Source organism: Lolium perenne, chromosome 3 (assembly GCF_019359855.2).
Source record: "Lolium perenne isolate Kyuss_39 chromosome 3, Kyuss_2.0, whole genome shotgun sequence".
Lineage (NCBI taxonomy): Eukaryota > Viridiplantae > Streptophyta > Magnoliopsida > Poales > Poaceae > Lolium > Lolium perenne.
In genome coordinates, this window is record NC_067246.2 from 170,447,255 (window position 1) to 170,459,854 (window position 12,600).

The following is a 12,600-nucleotide window of genomic DNA, read 5'->3' on the forward strand; positions in this document are numbered from 1 at the left end:
TCAGATATTCACCTCCACGATCAGATCGTAGAAATTTGATCTTCTTGTTACGTTGATTTTCTACTTCACTTTGAAATTCCTTAAACTTCTCGAAAGTTTCGGATTTATGTTTCATGAAATAGATATACCCATATCTACTCAGATCATCTGTGAAGGTTAGAACATAACGATAACCACCGCGCGATGCTACGCTCATTGGTCCACATACATCTGTATGTATGATTTCCAATAAGTCAAGAGCTCGCTCCATCATACCGTAAAATGGAGTCTTTGTCATTTTACCCATTAGACATGCTTCGCATCTATCAAGTGACTCAAAGTCAAGTGATTCAAGTAATCCATCAAGATGGAGTTTCTTCATGCGTTTCACTCCAATATGACCAAGACGACAAGTGCCACATATAAGTAGAATTATCATTAAGTTTAATTCGCTTAGCATCAATGTTATGTATATGCGTATCACTACTATCGAGATCTAATAGAAATAAGCCATTCTTTTGTGGTGCTCGACCATAAAATATATTATTCATAAAAATAGAACAACCATTATTCTCAGACTTGAATGAATAACCGTCTTGCATTAAACAAGATCCAGATATAATGTTCATGCTCAACGCAGGTACATAATAGCAATTATTTAGGCTTAAAACTAATCCCGAAGGTAGATGTAGAGGAAGTGTGCCGATCTGCGATCACATTGACCTTGGATCCGTTTCCAACGCGCATCGTCACTTCATCTTTCAGCTTGTCGTTTATTCTTTAGTTCCTGTTTCGAGTTACAAATATGAGCAACCGAACCAGTATCAAATACCCGTGTACTAGAACGAGAACCGTGAAATGAACATCTATAACATGTATATCAAATATACCTTCTTTCTTCTTCTTGACAAGGCCGCTCTTCAGATCAGCCGATACTTGGAGCAATTACGCTTCCAGGTGTCCCTTCTCCTTGCGAATAGCACTCAGCATCGTGCTTAGGGCCGTTCTTAGGTTTCATAGGAGGCGTGGCAGCTTTCTTGCCACGCTTCTTGAATTTTCCCTTAGACTTGCCCTGTTTCTTGAAACCGGTGGTCTTGTTGACCATCAACACTTGGTGCTCTTTCTTGATCTCAATCTCAGCAGCTTTTAGCATGCCAAAGAGTTCAGGTAACTCCTTGTTCATGTTCTGCATATTGTAGTTCATCACAAAGTTCTTGTAACTTGGTGGCAGTGATTGAAGGACACGATTAATCCCCAGTCTGTTAGGAATCACTATTCCCAAGTCACTGAGTTTCTTCGCATGCCCGGTCATGGCGAGCATGTGCTCACTAACGGAGCTGCCTTCTTCCATCATACAGTGAAGAAATGTTTCGATGCTTCATAGCATTCCATCGCCGCATGAGTCTCGAATATAGCTTTCAGCTCATTCATCAACTCATGAGGATCATGGTGCTCAAAACGTTTTTGAAGATCGGATTCCAGATCGCACAGGATGGCACACTGAACTTGAGAGTACCGAGTTTTCTGAGTCGCGTAAACAGCTTTTACTTCATCGGTTTCATCTTCTGCAAGAGGGTCACCTAGCGGTGCATCAAGCACAAATTGCAGATTTCCGCCAGAGAGGAAGATCCTCACATGACGGAACCAGTCGGTGAAGTTGCTACCGTTGCTCTTAAGTTTCTCTTTCTCTAGGAACTGATTAAAATTGATTGGGGACGCCATCTCTACAACATATATTTGCAATAGTTTAGACTAAGTTTATGACAAATTGAGTTCAAATTTTAATTCAACATAATTAAAAACCTAAGTGAACTCCCACTCAAAACAATATCCCTCGCATTGTCTTAGTGATCACACGAACCAAAACCACCGCACCTAAACCCGATCATCACGAGAAAAGGTGTGATTTCAATGGCGAACACTCAAAGTGTTCATCATATCAACCATATGATTCATGCTCTACCTTTCGGTATCACGTGTTCCGAGACCATGTACGTACATGCTAGGCTCGTCAAGGCCACCTTAGTATCCGCATGTGCAAAACTGTCTTGCACCCGTTATATGTACTTATTGAATCTATCACACCCGATCATCACGAGGTGCTTCGAAACGACAAGACTTGGCAACGGTGCTACTAAGGATGAACACTTTATTATCTTGAGATTTTAGTGAGGGATCATCTTATAATGCTACCGTCGCGATCTAAGCAAAATAAGATGCATAAAAAGGATTAACATCACATGCAGTTCATATGTGATATGATATGGCCCTTTTGTTCTTGCGCCTTTGATCTTCATCTCCAAAGCACGGATATGATCTCCATCATCTTCGGGCATGATCTCCATCATCGTCGGCGTAGCGTCAAGGTCAATGGCGCCGTCTTCATGATTGTCCTCCATGTAGCAACTATTACAACTACTTTGAAATACTACTCAACATGAAATTTAAAGACAACCATAAGGCTCCTGCCGGTTGCCACAATACAATAATGATCATCTCATACATATTCATCATCACATTATGGCCATATCACATCACCAAACCCTGCAAAAACAAGTTAGACGTCTCTAATTTGGTTTGCATATTTTACGTGGTTTAGGGTTTTCGAGAGAGATCTAATCTACCTACGAACATGAACCACAACGTTGATACTAATGTTTTCAATAGAAGAGTAAATTGAATCTTTACTATAGTAGGAGAGACAGACACCCGCAAAGCCTCTTATGCAATACAAGTTGCATGTCGAACGAGGAACAAGTCTCATGAACGCGGTCATGTAAAGTTAGTCCGAGCCGCTTCATCCCACTATGCCATAAAGATGCAAAGTACTCAAACTAAAGATAACAAGAGCATCAACGCCCACAAACCATTGTGTTCTACTCGTGCAACCATCTATGCATAGACACGGCTCTGATACCACTGTAGGATAACGTTGCATAGAAAACAAAAATTTTCCTACGGCGAACACGCAATCCAAGCCAAGATGCAATCTAGAAGACGGTAGCAACGAGGGGGTATCGAGTCTCACCCTTGAAGAGATTCCAAAGCCTACAAGATGAGGCTCTTGTTGCTGCGGTAGACGATCACTTGCCGCTTGCAAAAGCGCGTAGAAGATCTTGATCACGATCGGTTCCGGCGCCACGAACGGGCAGCACCTCCGTACTCGGTCACACGTTCGGTTGTTGATGAAGACGACGTCCACCTCCCCGTTCCAGCGGGCAGCGGAAGTAGTAGCTCCTCTTGAATCCGACCGCACGACGGCGTGGTGTCGGTGGCGGTGTAGAAGTCCGGCGGAGCTTCGCTAAGCAATGCGGGCAATATGGAGTGGAGGAGCTTGGCTAGGGTTTGGGAGGGGGTGGCCGGCCACTCTATGGGGGGCGGCCAGCTTATGGTCTTGGGGTGGCCGGCCCCTCCCTTGGCCCCTCATTATATAGGTGGATCCCAAGTGTTGGTGTCCAAGTCTTCGAATAAGACCCGAAACCAAAACCTTCCATAGGAGGGGGAAACCTAGCCCAACTAGGACTCCCACCCAAAGGTGGGATTCCCACCTCCCATGTGGGGGGTGGCCGGCCCCCTATGGTGGAGTCCACTTGGGACTCCACCCCATCTAGGGCTGGCCGGCCATGGAGGTGGAGTCCCTTGTGGACTCCACCTTCCTTGGTGGTTTCTTCCGGACTTTTCTAGAACCTTCTAGAACCTTCCATAGAACCTTCCGCGACATTTTATTTCACATAAAATGACATCCTATATATGAATCTTATTCTCCGGACCATTCCGGAACTCCTCGTGATGTCCGGGATCTCATCCGGGACTCCGAACAAATATTCGAACTCCATTCCATAATTCAAGTGCTACCATTTCAACATCCAACTTTAAGTGTGTCACCCTACGGTTCGAGAACTATGCGGACATGGTTGAGTACTCACTCCGACCAATAACCAATAGCGGGATCTGGAGATCCATAATGGCTCCCACATATTCAACGATGACTTTAGTGATCGAATGAACCATACACATATATTACCAATTCCCTTTGTCTCGCGATATTTTACTTGTCCGAGGTTTGATCTTCGGTATCACTCTATACCTTGTTCAACCTCGTCTCCTGACAAGTACTCTTTACTCGTACCGTGGTATGTGGTCTCTTATGAACTCATTCATATGCTTGCAAGACATTAGACGACATTCCACCGAGAGGGCCCAGAGTATATCTATCCGTCATCGGGATGGACAAATCCCACTGTTGATCCATATGCCTCAACTCATACTTTCCGGATACTTAATCCCACCTTTATAGCCACCCATTTACGCAGTGGTGTTTGGTGTAATCAAAGTACCTTTCCGGTATAAGTGATTTACATGATCTCATGGTTATAAGGACTAGGTAACTATGTATCGAAAGCTTATAGCAAATAACTTAATGACGAGATCTTATGCTACGCTTAATTGGGTGTGTCCATTATATCATTCACACAATGACATAACCTTGTTATTAATAACATCCAATGTTCATGATTATGAAACTAATCATCCATTAATCAACAAGCTAGTTTAAGAGGCATACTAGGGACTTCTTGTTTGTCTACATATCACACATGTACTAATGTTTCGGTTAATACAATTCTAGCATGATATATAAACATTTATCATAAACATAAAGATATAAATAATAACCACTTTATTATTGCCTCTAGGGCATATCTCCTTCACTCTGCATGGTGCCTCAGCTCAGGGTGGGGCTGCAGCTCCATGGGCACTCCCATAGAATCACACCTCACGAGATGCGCGAAGCGGGACGCGAGTATGCGCACCACGTTCTATCCACACAGACGGGCGAGTGCTTCCTGAAGAGCACACGCGAGTCCGTCGAGCCAGTTGCTATCCCTGAAAGAGAAGAGGATTCTCTCCGAGGTGGGAGGCTCCATCTTGCCCCTCAAGTCAGCGGTGATGATCCACTGCAACTCTCCTCCGGGCTGGTCGTTAACCTCGATTCCGTGGAACTCGGGGTGATGGCGTCCAAGAAAGTTTGAGAGGGCGTTGAGGTCTTGCTCGAAGATCAAGCTTCCTCCATTCCCAAGCTGGTAGAACTTGGTGTTGATGGGTTCATTCGACTCCATCTGAAAGTGAAATGGATGAGTAAGTTAGAGAGTGAACAAGTGTGTCAAAATTTGAAGTACATTCAATAAGAAAGAGCATGATTCATCAATTTTTGAAAAGATCTCAAGACAAGAGTGTGAATAAATTTTCATAAATTTATTCCAAAACTAAGTTTTTTCTGAATGTCCATTCTAACTAGGGTCTTCTAAGGTCAAACAATGGCTCTGATACCAACTTGTCAACACCCGGATTTTTAAGTCCAGGTGCCTATTATGCCATTCATCGCAATCCCAGGAATATTGTTGTTGCGAGACATAACAGTCGAATATCATAGTCATCATTCATTACAAACCATACTTGTCCTACAAATTCAGATCACCTGATACATATTACACAAATAGTTGATCTATTGATCAACGAACACAAAGTTCATAGCGGAAGCGTAAATAGAATGGACTCTCTAGTCCACAGGCCAACGCTTGACGTCAGAAGACTCCTAGTTGTCGTAGGCGTCCTTCTGGTCGTCACCTTGGTAGTTCTGCTGCTCTTCATATTCTGGCCATTTGAATAGCCAGGGACACAGCCGTGAATACTTTAAGTACTCGCAAACTAATACTAGTGTAAGTGCTATCAATTCTAGTAAGGGGTGCTAAGCTCTAGTTTCTTTTGCATAAAGCCAATTTTAGTTCACAAGTATTTTATAAAGACTCTTTCAGGTGCTAACTAACTCAAGTGGGAACAATAGTGTCATTCCCACAACTCAGTTGTGATTCAAATTCAGTTCAAGTCAATTCACCATTCACTTCACCACATTTTTAAGAATCTGACACCGGAAACTGTATGGCCTTTCCAACCGTCCGTAACCGTGGACACGGCTATTCGAATAGGTTTACACTCTACAGAGGTTGCACACTTGTGCCACAACATTTGATTTCATTCGTCGGGATAACCCCGAATCATCGTAACTCAGTACGCGGATCATCAACCATAACCTTTCACTTACAAACCCTAGTATAGGCACCTCTCCCCATGAGCTTGGCCTCCCAGTGAAGACCAACTATCAACCTGCGCAGGGCTTGGCCGTACAATTCACCTCATTTCACATCATTTCTCATACAACGGAGGCAGCCTCGGCATAACCCCTATGAGGCTTGTTCAGAGGGAACCCATACTAAGATGTATAAACTTCCAGTTAAGCCCTACCCATAATCAGGTATTGTGGGGGTACTCAAATTTTTTTGGAAAGGTATCGCATCCAAACCAATATCAGTTTTGATCAAAAATTCACCATATCATTCAAGTCATATTCACCTTCGAAAGATCTTTCAATAGAATGACTCATCATTCCATGGTTTTCAAATTCATTTCAAATCACAAGTTCCCATATAGAGTAGTCACTTTTAGTTGTTAGCACTAGCTCTAATCATGAGGGGTGCTATCTTGCTTGGCCATCTTTGAGACTAACTTTGCTACCCTAGTAACATTCTAAACTTAGACCAAAGTTAACTATAAAAGTAACTTCTTCATAAATCAAGTAAAAACTTGTAAGGTAAAAACTTGGGATGGGATCATTGTAAGTAAGGTAAGACTAATGGTGCCTTGCACCAAAGGGCTTTGCACTTGCAAGAATATTAGCTTGCCTTGGTGGGGGTAGTGATCAAAGTTCTCTTCCTCCTCTTCTTGGTAGAAGCCTTCCTCTTCCTTGTATTCTCCGGTACTAGTGTCTAAAAACGAATACGAGATACAATCACCCAACAAGGTTCAAGAGCTATACTAAGCACACCATGGCTTCACACAAACTATTCTATTATTATGGCACACATAACATATTAGTTGCATTTGGTTTTCTTTCTTGAAGAAAAATAATTTCCTCTCATTACATATGTAAATGATAGTTTCCCTTTAGTTCTTTGAGGAAATAATTTCCTCTCATTGAATCTTCTTAAGATTTAATTTCCTCAAACAACCATGCATGAAATCATGTTGACCTAAGTCAACCATTCATCATCATCATTTGGGAAAATGATTTAAATGAGATAGAATACCTCACACTATTTATCAATACTAATTATGATTTAATATCACCAAGTAATTTCATGTGAGAGCATTTAGACCAGGGTCACAACTTCATATGAAATTACTTGGGACAATATTTAAATGAAGCCAAACACTTCATATGATTTACATAATAGTTTTGGACAATATCATTTGACTAAAATAGCCATATAGTCCTTTATTTAAACTAGGCCATGATCACTCAAAGTAACCATGCCATATTTTTGCAGAAACAATTAGTGTAAGTGAAATGTTGGCTATGAGAGTTGAAATCAACTTAATATTACTTTTAGTTGATTTTTGATAATTATTTGAATGTGCAAAAGTCCCTGCTTTATTCTTTTTGTCACATTATTTCTACAAAGAATCTCACAGTGATACCACTGTAGTTGTGTAGATCTTTTTCTTAGCTTTCCAACAATATAAAATTCATAAAATTTGGTTAAGCCAATTTGAATCTATTCAATTTTGAACACAGGGCCAGTATTGAATTTGATTTAAACAATTTTCATATTTGAAGTTGGAAATGGGCCGGCGGGAAACTAAACGGGCCCAAATCATTTAAACGGACAAAGTCCTGCCCACCACGCGTCCACGCACGCGTGGGCTGTCTGACGGTGGGCTCCACCCGCTAGTGGGCGTTAAACGCCGAATCGGTACGGGGGACTGAGAGACGCACAATTAGATCGTGATTCAACGGACCACGTCCATCGTCGTCGACGGCGAGCGCAGGCTACTGGCGCAGCTGACGTAGGCATTACCCTTCAGGTAACCGACATTTCCCTATCATGTATTATCTAGTTGGAGGCCCATGAAGGCACTTGGAGGCAAGACGGGCCACCTGGATGGTTCACCAGAAGATTCCTTGACGGGCAAGACAAGGAAGCAGCCGAACAGGGAAAGATTAGATTTAAACCTATTGTAAACCTAGTCGTACTCGGATAGACCTCTTGAGACACGCCCCCCTATATAAAGGGCAGGAGAGGGGCTGCCGAGACACACAATCAATCTTAGCAATCTTAGCCACCGAAAGTCTAGAGCTAGGTCGCCGCAGCACTTAGCCCTTCAACGAGATCTCAGCCGAACTATTCGGCATCCCATTGTAACCCAATATCTTCATAATCAAGATCAGACAGGCAAGACGTAAGGGTTTTACCTCATCGAGGGCCCCGAACCTGGGTAAATCGCTCTCCCCGCTTGTCTGTGAACCGATGTCTCGTGTCAGCTTGCAGGATTCCATCAACCCTAAGCCCCAATCGGAGGGCATTGCCGAGGAGTACCCTCGACAATTGGCGCCGTCTGTGGGGACCCTGTCGGCACAAGATCGGACATCGGCAGAACCGGTCATGTCATCAACAGCTTCATCAACACCGTCATCGCCAAGACTGGGAAGCCCGATTCGCTTCGGCTCCTACGAATTCACCCCGCACAGCGACTCGTCTCGCTCGACCTTTTCCGATCTACAAGGAAACATGGAGATGACCTTCGGGAGCGTCCACTACAACGTCAACTCGGAAGGAACTCTTCGGCTGCTGGAATCGCCCACTTCCAGATCGACAAGTCCAAGCGCGTCGTCATCACTCGACCTTTCGGCTGGTCTGACAGGCTCAATGAGTTCGCCCGCGCCATTGACTCCTCGTTCAGCGTCTTCCATGTCGGTTGGGTCCGACAATCCCACATCTTCGGAGTTAACCTCGTACTACTGCTTGAACTGCGACACCAGGCACGGGCTAGGATCAAGTGACACACCGTTCATCTGCAATGCCCAGTATTCATCGGGAGAGGACAGTATCGACAACATCGTCCGAGGTGTCACCCGAGGAACAGCGCACCACCAGGTTTATGTTGCCAACAACACGAAGAACATGGGAGATGGAGATCGCACCCCCCATTCCAGCAGGCGAGCAAGTTTTGAGAACAGCGCCAGCAACAACAACAGCGATCACACCATCGCAGAGGACGAGTGGGCAGCAGCCAAGGCAGCCGTGCTTAACAACACGCCGCTCCCGGCAGGAACCACGGTTGGCACCCTCAACGCTTACCGCTCTATATTGGAGAAAAACCGGGAACGATTATCCAAAGAACAAGCCAACCTCGAGAGACGCCTATCCGCGGCAGACCGATCCAGTGAACGACGAAGAGGCTCGCAAGGAAGCGCCTCTCAAAGTACTCAAGGGGCATGCAAGCACCAATCGAGATTATCCAGGCTCTCAGAAGACGACGCCAGAGAAATAACTTCGAATATGACCAAGTCATTTATGACCACGGACACCGCGGGCATGCCACGGCCAAAAACCGTCGCGGGAGCGACCACCAACCTCGCTGCATACCTCATCAATCAGCGCCCTGAAGGCTCCATGACTCAAGCCCACCGAGGTGCCCTGGAAAGTCTCACAATATTGGGAGACAATCTGGTCCCGCGGAAGGAAAAGACCACGTTGCAGGCTAGTGGTTCAAAGCATCATGCGAGAGACGCTCGGGATGAAATCACCCAAAGCAGAATCGACAAAGCAAGGCGACGACGCGCCGCCAGGGAGCAATATGACAGTGATTCTTCGGATGAGAGTCAGGAGAACGACGACGAGCTAAGGGGAGCCGATTGTTTAAGCTACAAAATCCGTGAGGCGATGCCACCAAGAAAGTTCAAACCCACCCCTACTGACGCTGCCAAATACGTTGGGCAGCAGGAGCCGAGGTCCTGGATAGACGACTATTTGCAGACTGTGATTCTGCAAAAGGGGAATCAGATAGCAGCAATGCAATGCTTGCAGCTTTACCTAAAGGATTCAGCGCGAGCCTGGTTAAGGGGTCTGCCGGAGGGTTCCATCAAATCATGGGACGGCCTAGTAGAGGCTTTCGTTGCCAATTTCCAAGCAACTTACGAAAGGCCCGTCGGGATTGAAGAGTTACGGCATTGCCAGCAAAAGCAGAAGGAATCGATGCACGCATACATCGGGAGATTCACCAAGCTCCTAAACGCTGCCGAAGATGTATCTGTCGACAGAGAAATCGACGCCTTCAGCGACGGCATCCGACATGAATGCTACATAGAAGAACTTGGACGCAAAAAGCCAAAAACCATAACCAAGTTAATGGAAATCGCTAACAGCTGGGCTGATGGCGAGGACAACGTACGAAAGCCGCGACAGCGCAGTGATGACAAAGACGACGACCAGCCGAAACACGACTCGGGTGGACGAAGGGTTCGTCACAAGAGAAGGAAGAACCGCAACTATGACGACAACAACCTGGTAGCCGCTGGGTACTCTGATCGGCAGGACGATCGATATGACGACAGAAGAGACGATCGGCAGGACGGTAATCGGAACAACTCTAGGAACCGCGGCAATTATAAACCACGGCAACAGAGGACTCCCGAACTGCCCTACGCTGAGCAGATCAACGCTCCTTGTTACTTGCACTCGTATGTCGATTCTAAGGATGGCAAAACGAAGTCAAGCCATTTTCTCAGGGACTATCGGCAGTTCATTGACATGCAGAAACTCATCCAGCAGTCAGGTCAGCATCCGCCACCACCACCACCACCTCCACCACAGCATCAGGTCCAGCAGGCTCAACCTCATCAACCCAACGAGGCATTCCCACCACCACGTGGGCAGATGAGCATGATCCACAGAACAAGTGTTTCAAGAAGAAAAATGAAGAAGCTCACTCGAGAAATCAACCTAGCAGAAAGCATCATGGCAAACATCCCCGAATATGTCGAGTGGTCGTCTCAGAACATTACATTCAGCTGAGCAGATCACCCGATGACCATACCGAAACCAGGACACGCTGCCTTAGTAGTTGAGGCGCAGGTCGGGGGATTCAAAATAAGCAAAGTCTTCATGGATGGTGGAAGTGGACTAAACTTGATATTTCTCGACACAATCAAGAGTATGGGGATCACCACGAGGATGCTAGAAGAAACGGATACCTGTTTTCATGGGATTCTCCCCACTTCACCGGCGTACTCTCTTGGCAAAGTTTACCTGAACGTCATCTTTGGCAAACCCGACAACTTCAGGAAGGAAAAGATCGAGTTCGAAGTCGTGAACTGGGAGTCGCAGTATCACGCTATACTCGGGAGGCCAGCTTATGCCAAGTTCATGGCTGTACCGCACTACGCATACCTCAAGCTGAAAATGCCTGGGAGCAACGGGACAAACATTACAGTCTATGGAAGTTTCTCACGCTCGGACAATTGTGATCGCGACTTTCAGAGGATTGCTGCAAAGTTTGGACTGAAGCAGGAAATTACTGACCTCCCTTCGAAGTCGTCGTCACGCGATAATAAGAAAGAAGAACACGTCAGAGGAGCGAAGAAGAAGCCAGCCGACCTTGCTATAGAAGCTTCGGCAGCACAGACCTCTGCAGCTAAAGCTGCGGCAGAAAAAGCTTCGGCAGCTGATGGCAAATAAGACATGGGAGACGGCAAGACACTACCAATCGCTGACCAGACCCCTGATGAAATCAACGACACTTCACTAGCCACCAGCGTGGTGGACAAGCCAAAAGATGAGAAGAACCCCTTTCTTGCCTAAGCAATCTACTAGTGTTTAGTTTTCCCTTTCTTTTCAAGCAGGGCTCCCCCTTTTTCGCCCTTTTAGTCCCGTGTTTTTATTAATGAGAACTTAAGTTTCGATTCCTTGAAAAGCGTTGCAGTAAATCAGAGCACCTAAACCGCATCATCATAAACCCTGTTTACGCCTCCTGGCGAACGACGGTGCAACATAGTACGCGGCAAAAGATTGTGCTCCGAAAAAAGCCTCTACGAGTGCTACAGGACGCAAAATAAACAAGGACATTAACTCTTCCCTCTGCTATAGATGCCTCTACGAGTGTCGTAAATAGCAAGAGTTCGGAAATACATATAAACACAACCCACGTTCGATGTTTTACTTATGGAAATATCAAAGGACAACAGGTCAATTGGCAGAGTTATTCCACCCGATAAACTCAGGAGCTCCTGTCAAAACATACATCGGTTGAAAGCAAAGTTGCACATACAACGGGTTTAGCAAGACCTGCAACACGAGCTGATCACTCAAATAATTTGCTGACCAACGAATACACATACATTTAAACGGGCAATTAAGATTTGCTCCTTCAAAATTTGCCAACGGCATTAACACGGTAAAAGTACATCTACATGTATCTACCGAATGAAAAGTCTCGGCTAAACAATCCAAACACTTGGATGAAATAGTCAAAATACCTATTTACAAAACAACCTTAACCCCTGAATCACCCTTGCGGAGTTTCTTTTTCTTCAGGAACCTTTGAATCCTTTTCAAATTTGTCGACAATTATATTGCCAGGCAACAATACCTTCGGATACAACGTCTCCAAGTCACCAACCGCGTTGGCGATAGACAGCAGATTCGCTGAGGGATAACGCGCAAGGACAAGGGCAAGTGTAAATCTGGCCCCTGCAAAAACCTGAGCTCGCACCAAGTCCCGGATCTT

The 12,600-nt window shown here is 45.3% G+C and overlaps 1 protein-coding gene across 1 annotated transcript in view; it reads right to left on the reverse strand.

The window, feature by feature from the left end:
* The window catches only part of LOC127339670 (uncharacterized), a 63,963-nt gene that overhangs the window by 36,082 nt on the left and 15,281 nt on the right, over positions 1-12,600 (reverse strand). The window lies entirely within an intron of this gene.